General features: G+C 39.3%; 1 pseudogene; it reads left to right on the top strand.

The window, feature by feature from the left end:
• The first annotated feature begins 5,447 nt into the window (after positions 1 to 5,447).
• On the top strand, positions 5,448 to 7,832 carry LOC104430803 (annotated as a pseudogene).
• Positions 7,833 to 12,691: the final 4,859 nt, after the last annotated feature.

Genomic DNA, 12,691 nt, shown 5'->3' with positions numbered 1-12,691 from the left:
TATTCCAAATACTGTGCGGTGTCTCACAATACCTTCTTTCTCGCAGAATTCGGTAAAAACTTTACCACATAACTCCATGCCATTATCAATTCTCATACACTTGATTTTTTTATTTGACTGCTTCTCAATCAATGCCTTAAATTTCTTAAATTGATTGAACATATCATATTTGTGCTTTCAAAAGTATACGCATACCTTCCTCGAATAATCGTCGATAAATGTCAGCATATATCGGGCACCTCCTTTCGAATGAATCGAAGATGGGCTCCAGACGTTTGTATGAATATATTCAACTGATTGTTTGGTCGAATGAATAACTGTAGTAAACTTAACGTGTTGCTACTTCTCAAAAATGCAATGCTCACATAAGTCCAGCTTCCTTGTTTTTTGACCCTTCAATAACTCCATTTCACTTAACATTGTCATACCTGCCTCACTCATGTGCCCTAAACGCATATGTAATAATAAAGTCAAGTTAGAGTGTAACTCACCTGATGAAATTGCAGTGGTTCCGATCATAGTCTCTCCTAGTAGATGATAGAGAGTATTCACTTTCTTCCCTTTCATCATTGTCATGGCACCTCGAGAGATCTTCAATACTTCACTTTCAGCGGTGTACCTACACCCAATATCATTGAGTGTCCCCAGAGAAATAAGGTTCTTCTTGAGCTCTAGCACATGCCTTACATATGTTAATATGCGCACCACCCCATCGTGCATCCGAATGCAAATTATCCTTATCTTCACAGCCTTACGGATTGCATTATTCCCCAAAAGAACTCTACCACCATCTGCAGTCTGATAAGTAGTAAACCGGTTCTTATGAGACGTCATATGATAAGAACATCTCGAATCCAACACCCATTTGTCTCTTGACGAAATAGTAGTCACACATTAAACAGCTTATGCATCATTATTGCTCCCCTCGACAACATTTGTCATATTGCTTTGTTATACTACTTGTGGCATTCTGCCTATTAGTTTTATTCCTCCACTTTGGACAATCTTTCCTGATGTGCCCCTCCTCGTGACACTCAAAGCACTTCACGCGTTTCTTGGACTTTCTATGGTGTGATTTCAATCTGCTTTTACCTCTACTGCTATTAGGCCCTAGATGTTGTTCTATACCCCAAATTATCAGTGCTCACGCTACTCCTTACGCCAGACCGTCATCTCGCAACTTTCTCCGTTACTCCTTAGAGAATAAAGCGGACTTTACCTCTTCTAAGGTAATTGTAGTACGCTCCCATGACTCTGGTAAAAAGGCTAATAACATCATGCCATGTTCTTCATTATCAAGATTCTTACCGACGTTTTTCAAATCCATCATGAGTTTATTAAATTCATCTAGGTGGATTTTGATAGATGTACCTTCAATAGATCTAAATTGAAATATATTTTTCAACATGTACAAGCGATTGTTCAAACCTTTCTTCACATAGAGTGCTTGAAGTTTTGCCCATAACATAGCATCATATTCTTCTCAGCAACCTCTATTAAAATCTCATCCGACAAATTTAATAGAATTGTACTATTTGCTCTTTCCATTAACTCTACCCTCTTAGAGGCTTTCATAATAATCGGCAACTCATCTTCACCATCCAGTGCCTTGGCCAAACCTTGGGTTGTCAATAAGGCTCGGATCTTGATGCTCCATAATACAAAGTTGTTGCTCCCGTTAAATTTCTCAATTTCAGATTTCCTCTCAAACATAATTGCAATAACATAATTTTTAGATAATAATTAGACAAGCAAAAACTCATAATTACAATCAAGAAATCCAATCCTAAGCTTTGATACCAATTGTTGGGATATAATATGCGGAAACGATAGGATCTTACAATTTACGTCAACGCGAAATCACCAGAGAAATAAATGAAAAATAATAAAAACACTAGAAATTTATGTGGTTCGGTCCGAGTATTGGTACCTACATCCACGGGGAGAGCCAGCAGCAAATAATTCACTATAATTGAAGAATCTGAGTTTACAATCACTCGCACGCTCAAGTATTTCCCACACCTAGATTTAATCCCAAACCTAAATTGTTTATAAATAAATAACTCATTTGAATATAAACTCATAGCACAAAATTACCGCGCGTTCAAACTCAAACGAAATGCTCTATATACATAAATCTTCGCGTTTCTTTGGAAAGCTTCATGTGGCTTACGTGGACATGCGTCTCCTTTCTATTCTTTCTTCATAGGCCTTTGGCAGCAACTCTTCTACATAGGTTTTCCACCGCACACCTCCTGGATGCTTTATATGTGTGTGCCCATGGTCAAAGCTTGACCTGGGCCCACCAATGTTTGGCTTTTACGTAGAATATGTGTGTGCGCGTTTGGGCCCCACGAAGCTAACGTCTTCGGCTTTTTAGGGCTTCGGAAGATAACATTTTTGGATTCCGTTCAATTTTGGGCCCCACGACATCTTCGGCTTATTCACCTCCTCTGCAAGGAAAAAGAAAACTTTGCAACCCTTATATATATTCTATTTTATCTCTTTTGTGTGGCTTTAAGAATTCGGCGAATCGCGTTTTGTAAACGCTCAAACTCAAGATATAATTTAACAATTGATAAAATTGAATTTGGGCTCAGGAGGTCGGCGCGTGATGCCCGAGATAAAGGGTAAAGCTTGAGGCTTGGAGATTGATGCCTGAGGCTGTGGTTAATGACTCGGCGCCGAGCTTCCAACCACAAGGGAGCGATGACAAGATGTGTGAGCTACTATGGCGGTGGCCAGAGGTGGTAGAGCCAATCGTTGTCCCCGGTGTTGGTCAACTTAGTAGTTTTTCCTCAGATGAAGTCAATTTAGTTAGAAGTGTCATGTGGTCTTGTCTTCTATCCACACTGAAATTCTATTTTTCCTACAAAAAAAGATTCGCCAAACTCAAAAATTTAATGAAAAAAGCCACTTAGGGCTCTTATATGAAATATATCATTGATATGAAACTCAAGTGATTGCAAAATATGGTCCGAAATTAGTATTATGTGAAAATTATGAGATTGAAGTGAACGTAATATGAAAATTGTGATATTTATAGTATTATTTTGCCTCAAATTAAGTTTTATTAACTTTTTTTTCTTCTCGCCAATGTGCGTTGGCCCGGGGGTCTTCTTCTCCTTTATAATTACAAGTGAGGTTTATACTGAAATTAATTATGCCGTACGTGCAAATGATGGGAATAAAGTAGCTTATGCATTATGCATATTTGGGTTGTCTTGTCACGGCGTCCTTAACTTGTCCAATTGCCTTTAGAAGTGAGATTTTGTTAATGAACACACGTTGGCATAAAAGAACGGGTTAATATTATAAAAAATTAAAATTAATATATTTATAATGAACTTATTCATATTAATTTTTTGATTATAAAAATTCTCAAATTAGTATACTTATAACAAATTTACCTTACGTTAGTTTTCATTATATACTCAATTAGATGACATATTACAGCTAATGAGTATACTAGTTTAAGATTTTATTTTCTGTTTGTCATATATATACTAATTTATGATTTTTCGTTGTATTATCTAATTTAATCAAAATTAATAGAGGGTTAATTTATCACAAATATATCAGTTTTTGGATTTTTGATATAAAAATTAATTTGAGATAAATTTATCACGATTATATCATTTTTAATTTTTTGTAGTAAAAAAATTAGTTTGCTTTTTTCGTGTTATTAATACTAAAAGAATTAATTCCACAAATATAAGGATCGGTACGGGGCACAAGAAATTTGTACCCCGTGAGGCATCAACTTCAATGGGGCGAATTTTCCTGCAAGGTATTAAGCGAGAAAGGGTGGGGTGGGCGGGGTATTAGCCTTGCTCCGCCACACGAATTTGCCCTGTATTTTCAATTAATTATTTGTGACAATGTAATTATGCAACGAAATATGAAAAAAGGCCTAAGAACAACTTGTAAGTACGTGGGACAATTCTTTCCATATGTCCGTCGTTCTCAATCGTCGCATGTCAATTTGGAGTTTGTTTGACTTTACAATTCTAAAGATTCGACTCTGCCCAATGATCTATGTTCCGTAGTACCCTTCCTAGACAGGCACGTCTTAAAATTCTAAAGATGTCCTCTCATCCATTTAACCTCGAGGGTAGAATCTTAGCCCAGTTTTTACGCTAAAGGAAATTCGGCGACTCGATTTGGCCCCGTCTAAAGTCATAAAAATCATACCCAAGCTTGTTAAGGTCCTATTTGGTAAAAGGTCAATTTTTTGCTATTTTTATTCTTTTGTTTCCCATAACAAAAGAAGAAGAATAATTCGTTTGGTAACATCAAATAATTTTCCTATTCCCGAAAATATATCAGTGATCAGAAAATAGATTTAGAATATAATAAAAAAGTAAAAAAAAAAAATCATTTCTTTCTTCTCAAGAATAATTCTAGAATCAAGTCATTTTTTTTTTATTTTATTTTATTCTTCTTTCTCCTTTATCTAATTGCCGCGCGTTAACGAGGCTAGCTCGAGGCTGGCGAGGTCAAAGCCTCTCATCCATCGTCGAGGCTCAGCTACTAACTTGAGGAGGAAAAAGAAGAGAATGAAAAAAGATAAAAAGAAAAAGAGAAATCTCAAAGAATTATTTAAAAATTAAAAGAAATTTTTACGTTACAAAAAATATTGAGAATCGTACCAAACACATTCTATTTTTTTTTTTTCTGAAAGTATAAATTTTATATATTACTAAACACGTTCGAATGCTTAAAAATTCGTCTAGGAAACAAAATTAGAAAAAACTATCTTTAAATAAAAGTTATTCCTAAAAATAAAATGGTTACTAAATGCACTATAAGAGGGCAGTTTTACCAACTTATTAGTTGGTTTACCCCAAAAGACGCGTTCAGTCCCTTTTTATATCTTGGCATGATGCGATGGACCGGGACCTCCAGTTTACTTTGGGGATCCACTAGGGCAATAATTGACTAAAGATGGTCCACATCATAGCTTTGGCACACCCTTTTCCATTGACAAGATCCAAAGTGTGGAAAAAAGAAGGGTAGAATCCAAAGCCCTTTCGATCTCAACAGGGACGGATCGTCCCCAAAAGTCCGATCTCTCCCCCCCACCCTACAAAAGGGAGGCTTTATTCCACTCCTCCACGTAAAATCCCGGGCGCCCTCGTCCTTTCGAGCACGAATTTCCGACGTTGTCCTCCGCTTTTGCACTAGATTACAAGAGACTCGCTGCAGCATTTAATCTCTGAGCGATCGATTGCTTCAACTTTGGTATTGACTGGCTGTGTGTTAAAGAGGTCTTCTCTGAGAGCAACCCTTCTGCCGCGTGTTGGAATCTGACTAAAAAGTTTGCTCCTTTGGTAGTAAGGTGGCGAGGATCTTTCAAAGATTAATCATTGCTGGGGGGCAACCCATACGTGTCACGTGGGCTTTCGACGGCGACCGAGCCAGGGGCGAACCCGACGGGCTCGTCGGCTCGGCGCATCTCCGTCGTCGAATGACGATAGATTTCGTATGCAAATCGCCTAATCTGACGAGTTAGATGGAGTGAGTTCATGTGTGGTCGATGCATGCAAGAATTTTCGGCGCCCTTATCCTCACAGCCTTTTTGTGTTTTTTCCTATTTCTGCTTTCATGCAATCTGGCTCGCGATTCTCAACATATATGTCCCTGCAGCCACCAACCAACCCCGACTCACTCTCTCTCCTCACTTCTCTCTCTCTCTCTCTCTTCCTCTCGCTTGCGGTTTCCTTCATTCTTCTCTTGTGGGACTGAGAGTGAAGATAAACTGGCTGAAATGGATGACCCAAAAGCGCCAACTTTCGCCGTTTCGGGTCCCAAGAAGGAGCCTAGGGCGAACAAGTACGTTCTGCTCTGTGCCGTCATGGCCTCCACGAACTCGATCCTCTTGGGCTACGGTGAGTATCGAGTCGTCCCATCTCTTTCTCAGATTGTGCAGCTTATCGCGCCGAAGTTTAATTCGAGTTAGGAATGTGGAGATGGGTAAGGGGTTATGTTTTCTCACAAGATAGGATTGGAAAGGACACAATTTTTGGTGATCTGTTGATCGAATCACACATAGGTATAAGAAATGGTCGTGAATTCGCGTGTTGGGTAGAGTAAGACAGTCCGAATTGTTGCAATTTTTACTGAGAATCATGGGAAATTTCCGGGGTGAGGTGGTGATGGTAGTTTGATTTTGCAGATATCGGGGTGATGAGCGGTGCGGTGATTTTCATCAGAGAGAACCTCAAGATCACGTACGTGCAAGAACAATTCCTCGTGGGTATACTCAACGTCTGCTCGCTGGTCGGCTCTCTGGCCTCCGGCAAGACCTCCGACCTCATTGGGCGGCGTTATACTATCGTCCTAGCCGCGTCGACCTTCCTGATCGGCGCCCTGTTGATGGGCTTCGCGCCGTCATATGCGTTCCTCATGGCAGGCAGGGTGGTGGCCGGTGTTGGGGTTGGGTACTCCCTCATGATCGCGCCGCTCTACACGGCTGAGATTGCCCCGGCCTCGGTGAGGGGGATGCTCACCTCCCTTCCGGAGTTCTTCATTGTGGCCGGGATCTTGCTCGGGTACATTTGCAATTATGCCCTCGCTGGCCTCCCCGAGGGGTTAAACTGGAGGATAATGCTTGGGCTGGCTGCCTTTCCGGCGATCGGCCTCGGGTCGAGCATCATTTTCATGCCTGAATCGCCTAGGTGGCTTGTCATGAAGGGCAGGATTGAGGAGGCGAAAAGGGTGTTGGTAAAGACTTCAAGCGATGAAGGAGAGGCTGAATCAAGACTCCAGGAGATCACCCAAGCTGCTCAGGATGATGCCGATTTGGCTGCTTCAAAAGGATGGACCGGCCAAGGGGTGTGGAGGGAATTCCTCCGTCCCTCGCCCGGCCTCCGCCGGATCCTCATCACTGCCATCGGGATCAACTTCTTCATGCAGGCCTCCGGGAACGACGCCGTGATCTATTACACCCCTGAAGTGTTTCGTGCCGCCGGGATTCACAACAAAAAGAAGCTGTTCGGGATCAACGTGATCATGGGCTGCTCCAAGGCCGCGTTCGTGATGGTCTCGGCCCTATTCTTGGATCGGTTCGGGAGACGCCCGCTCTTGCTGCTGGGTTCGGTGGGGATGGCCTGTTCCCTGGCCGCTCTGGGCGTGGGCTCAAAGTTCCTCGACCACTCCTCCGGGAGCAAGCCGCTCTGGGCCATCGTGGTGAGCATCGTGGCGGTGTGCGCCGATGTCTCCTTCTTCTCGATCGGGCTCGGACCCATCACTTGGGTCTACTCATCGGAGGTGTTCCCGCTGCGGCTGCGGGCTCAGGGCACAGCCCTCGCGATCTCAGTGAATCGGCTGATGAGCGGGGCCGTGTCGATGTCGTTCTTGAGCATCAGCCACCGGATAACGTTGCGGGCATGTTCTTCGTGCTCTGTGGAGTGATGGTGTTGGGGAGTCTGTTCTTCTACTTCTTCTTGCCCGAGACGAAGGGCAGGACATTAGAAGAGATCGGTGCTTTGTTTGAGGACAAGAGGGAAGGTGATGACACTAAGGCAAAGGAGATGACACAGTTATAGTGCATGAGAAATTGCATAGTATCTCTTCTGGATGGACTTTGCGAAGGGAGCAAAGTGACCTTGTTTTAGATAATGAGCTTGCATGATGATATTTAAGTTAGAGTAATGAAAATTAAAGCACTAGTTTTAAGTGTGGAGACTGGAGGTCTCATATATTAATGATGGGAATGACGATAAATACATAGATTCACAATAGTTGATTTTGGAATATTAATATTTTTCTTGTTGGAAATTGAAAATTATCTGTTCTTATCCATTATGAATATTACTAGTAGGTTTTAATTACATCAGAAGCGTGCGAACTTGTTTTGTAGTGACAGGGTGGGAGAAAATGCAAACTAATGAAAATTATGTTATCCGTGGCCCATGAACTTTTAATATATTTAATGTGATCTTTAAATATATGCTAAAAGTTTAGCATTGCATTGAACAAATTAAAAATTCAGGAACTATATCGTACATTGGGCTAAGCTTTAGGATCAGATCGCACATTGGATTAAAGTTCATTGGCTAATTTTGTCCTTTCCCTTTTATATTAACACATATTTTCCTCTTGAACATATGACTGCTAACGTGAATCATAGATGAAAATAGGATAGTCTTTTGGATACATAAATTTGATTCCTCACATAAATATATGTAAACTATATTCTATTTATATTTAAAAAGGTAAAGAAATTTATTTAGCAGAACATTATGGTTTTTCGCATTATCATTCAATTTGGTATGTCGAAGGTACATAATTAGGGATTTAAAGATATCTAATTAGAGTTAAAGAGAGGTTTTCTCTCCCAGGTGATCTTATTGAAACATTTTCTTTGGTGATACAGCCCTCAATTAATCCTTCCAATTTCCCTAGTTGCATAGCGATTTCTTAGTTACTTTTTCCTCATCCGAACTCCGATTCAATTTCTAGTTTCTCTATTGTTGTTTCGCCAAGTGTCGTGCCTACCAAGGACACCCAAATTCTTCGGATTGCATAACTAAGAGTGGTGAGGCAGAATTAATTAATCATTAAGCTCAATTAGTGATCCTTATTTCCTTGTTATAGCACTTTACATACATGTCGTCATGATCCAATGGAATAACTTTTATTGCCTGCTTAAAGTGAGTAGAAACCGTCTTTCGGTCGCGACAATGAATAAGCAGAAGATACGCAATCGATCAGCAACTCCTATGGTCATAATCATCACTAGCATCAATCGCAATCTCCACCTACAACCTCATTTAAATGCCATGAGAAATTATTGTCACGGAACTCCAAGTCCTCCACCATCCTGACTCCCCACCTACTCCCTCTAGACTTGTCAAACGGGTGAGTCGGGTGATGTTTGATAAGTAAGTCTTGGTGAGATAGAATTAATTAATCATTAAGCTCAATTAGTGGTCCTTATTTCCTTGTTATAGTACTTTACATACATGTCGTCATGATCCGATGGAATAACTTTCATTGCTTGCTTAAAGTGAGTAGAAACCATCTTTCGGGCACGACAATGAATAAGCAGAAGATACACAATTGATCAGCAACTCCTATGGTCAAAATCATCATTAACATCAATCGCAATCTCCACTTGCAACATCATCCAAACGCCATGAGAAATCATTGTCATGCAACTCCAAGTTCTCCACCATCTTGACTCCCTACCTACTCCCTTTAGACTTGTTAAACGAGTGAGTCGAGTGATGTTTGAAAAGTAAGTTCTGGTGAGACAGAATTAACTAATTATTAAGCTCAATTAGTGATACTTATTTCCTTGTTATAGCACTTTACATACATGTCATCATGATCCGATGGAATGACTTTCATTGCATGCTTCAAGTGAGTAGAAACCATCTTTCAAGCGCGACAATGAATAAGCAGAAGATACGCAATTGATTAGTAACTCCTATGGTCAAAATCATCACTAGCATCAATCGCAACTCCACCTGTAACATCATCCAAACACCATGAGAAATCATTGCCACGCAACTCCGAGTCCTCCACCATCTTAACTCCCCACCTACTCCCTCTAGACTTGTCAAACTGATGAGTCGAGTAATGTTTAAAAAGTAAGTCGGGTCAGGTTTGGGTCAATCATAAATGATCCAACTCAAATTGACTCATTAAATCGTTTATGGCCCATACATTAGTAATGTAAATTTATTAACCCATACCTAACCTGACTCATATCTAACACATATCAGGCTCAACCCATATTATAAAATATTTTCATTATTTAATCAAATATGGAAAAACTTATTTTTTTATGATTTTTTAAAATATATTGTTAAAAAATTTCCATGCAATTACAAATTTAATGGATGAATTTTATAATTTTTAAAAAAAATTGAGGCTCCATTTATTTCATAAAAAATGTGGTATTCCTAAAAATAATAATTTTTTTGGGTATTTCATTGAAACTTGAAAACAAATTAAATAATATTTTTTGCTTAGCATAGAAAACTTTATTTGATTATCCGTACACTCCTAAATATTTTTATATTTATAAAATAGAATTTTCAATTTTTTTTTCTTCTTCTTTTTCCTCATCCTTCTCCCATTCGCCAGCCACGACCGCTATGGTTGGCAATAGGTGAGCTCAAGTGTTGCCACAAGCTAGCAAGGCTTGAGCTGGCCCATTTCAACGACTTGAGCCTCGCCAAATCTGACAAGCTCGAGCTTGCCTTGACGTTGGAGAGGCTCGAGCTTCAGCCTTGCCATATCAGGGAGGCTAGAGTCTTGCCGATAACCTCAGCCTCACCAAATGCGGCAAGCCTCAAGCTTGCCAATGTGATTGGCAACTGGGTGAGGGCTTCGCAGCCCTTGACTAACAAGAGCCTCGCAGCCCTCGCTTGGTGGCCGACTACACTGGAATTTGTAGGGGAAAAAGAAAAACAAAATACAAAAATAAAAACTATTACAAAATCTAAAATTTCTAACAAAATTAAAATTATAAAAATTGCTAGCGCACAATATTTCGTTAATGGGTTGAGTGAACTAATAATCTTTATAAATTAAATGGGTTGTAAATGAGTTTGTCTTACATAAAATCTAAATCCATTAACAACACATTTATTAAAGCTTTTTTTTTTGGTCGGTCATTTATTAAAACTTAACTAACTCTTATATGACCCATCTCGTTATAAATGGGTTCAAAGTGCGTTTTTTACCCATTCTGACACTTCTACTCCCCCTTAGATCCGAGTTCAGTGACCCTCGAGAAGCCTTCTCCGAACGACTCCAAGGCCATCGTTGCTGTCGACAGGCAAACCCCCTTCGCCATTCACTCGTTCTTGAGGTCCAGAAATCAATTGAGAGGACAATTCACAAGTCGCCGGTGCTGTTGCCCAGGGTGGTGGTAAACAGGGCGGTGAAGGAGGAAGATGTGCCTTCGGCAGCGGTGGCAAGGACCGGTGCAAGAGGAGGGAGGGTGAGGAGTGGTCAACACTTATGTTAAACAGGGAGCGAGAAGATGGTGATAACTCTTCCGCGTCTTTAACTAGCCTTCGGTGTATTGCGTTCAGGATTTTTTTTATAGTGTTTATTGTGATTTGGGTCGGTTTGGATATTTGACCCGAACCAAACTGCCAACATATACAATTTTTTTTTCTTATTACCCAAGCCGGAATAAGACCCCGACCCAAAAAAACTCAAAATTTTGATTTGTAGCAAGCCAATTAGGGTATTTTAAACAACCCTAATATTAATGCTCCTTTTTCTATGCGCCCATTGATGTTAATCGCAAGGCCTGCCTGGAGCTGGGGAGTTCAATCCCTACTTTCGGGGCTAGGGAGTAAAGAGATGCTTTTAAATTTATATTTTGTTATAAGAACACAAAAGCAATGATGAACAGGACTAGGACCATCCCGCTATCTCCTCTGGTCGCTTAGTACTTGGTGCGAGAGCATCCGAATATTTATCATACATTATGAAAGTCTCGTAAAAATTCTGTACATTGCCTCCCTCCCTGACAAGAAAATATTCGGTAATTGTAAAATGTCATGCTCACGTGGCAAGCATTTCTTCCTTCCATCCATTTATAAAGGGTTAATACCATAAAAAACTCAAAACTAGTACACACGTGACAAATTTACCCAAAACTATTTTTTTGACCATAAAAAACCCCAAACCAGTACACCTCTGACAAATGTACCCCGATTGACTATTAAAAACCATAAACCGGTATATTTATGATAAATTTACCCAAAACTAATTTATTCGACAACAAAAAATCACAAACTGGTAAATTTGTGACAAATATACATTCTCCTAAATTGGATTAATACCACAAAAAAATTACAAAAATTGTAAACTGTGACAAACGGAGCTTAAAATCCTAAATTTGTATATTAATTAACTGTCACGTGTCATTTAACTTAATAATTTAATAGTAAAATTTAACGAAAATTAACATATGGTGAATTTGTCACAAGTGTACCAGTTTTGGGTAAAATTGTCATAGGTGTACCAGTTTAGAGTTTTTTATGGTAAAAAAAATAGTTTGGGGTAAATTTGTCACAAATGTACCAGTTTAGGGTTTTTTAGGGTATTAACCCATTTATAAATGGATACATGGCTTTGATGTCGAATAAAAAAATGATGTGTAATTTCTTCGTAAATGATTGACGGTCTTGAAGAAAGTGAGAAAAGAGAGAAGAAATTCCTAGTTTTCTGTGGACGATGGTGGTTAGCATGGACAGTGGCTCGTCCATTGGCGACGGTAGGTCGTCCACTAAGTAGTACCGACACTGATATGCGACATACGACACAACATTACACGATATGCCGACAAGTCGTTTCTCAAAAAATAAAAATTTTCGACACATTGGGACACATTGTATATATACATAATAAATGATCATTTTTATGATTATTTCAATCAAATTAATTTGAATTAAATTCATAAATAAATAAATAATTAATTAATTAATTAAAAAAACCTAGAATGAATTTACACTAAAAACATTAATTTGCCGTTTATTAATATCATTCATTATTTTAATTTGACAAATTCAACTATATTTCAATAATTCATAAATTTAGAGAAAAACAAGCAATTCATATTCTAGACCCCTATATTAGATATGTTGGAAGGGGAGAAAAAAAAACTTAAGGGGTGAATTGTGTATCACAGAAAGTGAAAGTCAGAAGAGAAGAGAAT

The sequence above is a fragment of the Eucalyptus grandis genome, chromosome 2, assembly GCF_016545825.1.
Source record: "Eucalyptus grandis isolate ANBG69807.140 chromosome 2, ASM1654582v1, whole genome shotgun sequence".
NCBI classification, from domain to species: domain Eukaryota; kingdom Viridiplantae; phylum Streptophyta; class Magnoliopsida; order Myrtales; family Myrtaceae; genus Eucalyptus; species Eucalyptus grandis.
Note: the sequence above shows the minus strand (reverse complement) of the source record. Positions and strands in the feature narration are given on the sequence as shown.